Raw genomic sequence first — 3,377 nt, 5'->3', positions numbered from 1 at the left:
ATATGACAACAGTCATCTCTTTTTATCGGATCCTTCAACATTGACATTTTAAAATCTCCTCCATTTTAGAGCAACGTGGTTTTCTTCCCCCATTTCATTTGGACAAACATTGAATGTCTTCTTCTTCAACTTCAAACGTCAATGCTTGTGTGCGCCGTGAATGCATTTAATATTCCTGTGCCATTCACAGTCTCCCTTTGGACAAACCACTGGCTCCCACAGAAACCTCAGGCTAAAAAAGCTACCCTCCCTTGCAACACATGATGAGGATCCAGGTGGCCTATAGACTACGCATTCATTGGGGAGGCATGGGCATCGATCCCCATGAAGCATTCATGACCATATCTCAAGTCATTCAGAGCTTGCCAGGCCAGGTCAAAGTCTATGTGTGTTTTGCAACAAAAAACATTCCTGTCTTTGAGTTTCTTGACGTACTAGGGCTTACAATGCTCAAAGCTCCTCTGCCCAATTGAAATGTCGGGATTTGATTCACAAACTTGAGATACAACTTTGTCTACTGACCCAACATGCGGGAACAACAAAACAATGAGCCCCCTTTTTGCTACTACTAAAAGAATACAAAACACAGTCTAATTAAAGTTTATAATGAAGCAAAACAATTTTCAACCACTGCGCTGGTTTAGGACAGTCACAAATTCAATCACCGGGCTGGTTTATAACATGTTTAGGATAGTCACAATTTCAACCACTGTGATGGTTTAAGACACTGTCACAGTATCAACGATCAGGATGGTTTAGCTTGACAGTCTCAACTTCACATATTAGACAATAACAAGTATATTACTTTTCATTTCTGAATTTCACCATTAGAAAATAACAATATATTGCTTTTCATTTCTGAATTCCATAATTTTAGCAGTCATATATGACCCGAATAGCAGGAAATTAAATTTAATGAATTAATTACTAAGAAACACAACAATTTCAACCACCGGGCTGGTCAATAACTAATGTCTATTCAACCACGCTGATTCAGGACAATCACATTACTGGCGATTGAGCTGAAGCAGTCACGGTTGCATGATGTTCCAACCACCGATATGGTTTAGTAAGATAACAATATATTGCTGTTAATTTCTGCTCAACCATGCTAGCGGGCTAGACAAGAACTAATGTCTGTTCAACCACGCTAGTTTAGGACAATCACATCACTGGCGATTGAGCTGAATCATCCTACGGTTGCATGATGTTCCAACCACCGGGCTGGTTTAGGACAATCACATTTAGTCGATGCCTAGTTTAAAAATGAAACAAGTAAACTATCACAAAGCTCAATCACAAACAACCACCATGCTGGTTTAGGCACCACTGACCTACATTGTATCTACCATGTGTATGATGTGCTTGTCAAACACCTTGCATCCCGTCCGCTTCTTACAGATGTCCTTTATATTTGGAAAAACTCTCGTATTTTTGTGCCAAAACGTCGTCACTGTAGCAATGACTCCCGCACTTAGGCTATCTCTCCTTTTCTTGTGTTCTGTTGAAGCCCACAGACTTCTTAGATCGGGATGATCGTGCATTGCTTTTGCTCTATGTTCAACCACTGGAGCCACGTTGGTCCTTCTGATTGACAACATCTTCGACATTGTGCGCCCAAGCCATTTCTCCTTTGTTTCATGGGCCCACCAACATAGCTAATGTCAGCCTCTTTGTAGCTAGTTGATCTAAGCTATGCACCCCTTTCACTTTCTGTTGGCCATTTCTCAGGTTAGAGAGCATCATCTCTTGGGCGTGCATCTCCCGAGGTGTTGGTAGGGTTGTTACTCTATGAAGTTTAGGGTGCAAGATAAAGCTTGTGAAGACTCAAGACAAGTAATCACCTGAATGGCCTGATTTTGCTGCCTTGAATGCTCCCACCAATCATGACACCACAGCTCGTGTTCTTTGCTCCGATCGCAATGATCAAATGCGTGCATCTACAACTGCTTCTTGGTGTTGCTCTACAATGAGTCTTCTTTGTTCTCATTATTTCCCCCTTTGCAGATGTTGCAAAAATGCCTTCTATTGCCGATTCGATACCGTGCCAGTGCTTTCCTTGACCCACACTATGTTCCTTGTGCCTTGACCTGGCTTTTCAGCTTTCCTATCCCGTAGCCTCTGTCTACTTCTCTTGCAAGCCATGGTGAGCTGCATGTTGTGCCATTGACGCCATGGCCATGATCATTCCAGAATAGACCCAGAGAAGCTAGCTGGTGAGGCAAGCAAAGAATAGAAGACAACTTACCCAAAAGAAGACAATGGAAAACCAAAGTCTGCGCAAGGTCATGTCGAGGTGCGTGCAGATTGTAGGGCATTTGCAGGGCAGAGGCAGGTTGCAGGTACTTAATCTTCCAAGATTTGATGGGTGGGTGGTGTGAAAATTTGAAATTTGTGGGAGTAGCGAAATTTCAGCCGCTGGTTTTTCCCACTCCAATGATACATGTCAGTAGAATTGGATATCCCAAACAAGTGCAATGTGGCCTAAAATGCTTCAAAACACAAATAGGCTAAAGGGCATGCTATCGGGTTTGATGCTGTGTATTATTAAATGCAATGACCTTTGGGATGCTTATGAGCCTTATAACAAGCAAGTGCATGGAAAAAGAAAGGATTCCAAATTGTAAATAGTGTTGGATTTATTAAAATATATTTGCACATACACAAATCGCACTTTTCCAACTTCTTCTATTTTAGGGTGAATATAGATACCAATACCAATAACTATCAATGTTTTAAGACCACCATGCACTAGACCCGATAGTTTGGATTCTAAATTTTCAATCCATTTTGGTTTTCAACAAATCAAAAGAAAGCTAGCAATGATGCCACAATCTTATGTGTTTCTCTTAGCATCAATCCGTTGTGTCCAAAAATGCTTGCCCTCACAACATATATCATTGAGCATAGTACACTACACCAAGGCAAAATTAATTGAATAGGCAATCTAAATTGTTGAAGGCTCCTAACTTATGCATAACATTCTATATAGCAACCTTTTGCATGCATACTCTAATTCTTCCATTGTGATATGCATCCCCTCATCTCTCCTTGCTCTCTCCATTTTGTCAATTAGCCAATCGACATGAATATCCTTTGGAAGTGCTCTTAGATGCTCAGGGTATGGCACACGAGATCCATGGTTTGTATGAAAGAGGGCCCTTTCTCCTTGTCTTCTTGCCTTTGCATCCTCATATCTTATCACCCATCTTTTCATCACATCACTATTAAGCATGCAATAGAGGCTTAGATTATTAAGCAACTCCCTGTCCATTATTTTGCTCCGTTCTTTCCCTCGAGGCACAATAGAGGTCATCCTTAGGTCTTAGTCATCTGTCCATAGTCATGGGAGAGAGCTATCCACGTCAACAAGAAAC

This window comes from Dipteris shenzhenensis, chromosome 19 (genome assembly GCF_047967505.1).
Source record: "Dipteris shenzhenensis isolate YYH24624 ecotype China chromosome 19, Dip_SZ_1.0, whole genome shotgun sequence".
Taxonomy (NCBI): domain Eukaryota; kingdom Viridiplantae; phylum Streptophyta; class Polypodiopsida; order Gleicheniales; family Dipteridaceae; genus Dipteris; species Dipteris shenzhenensis.
Note: the sequence above shows the minus strand (reverse complement) of the source record.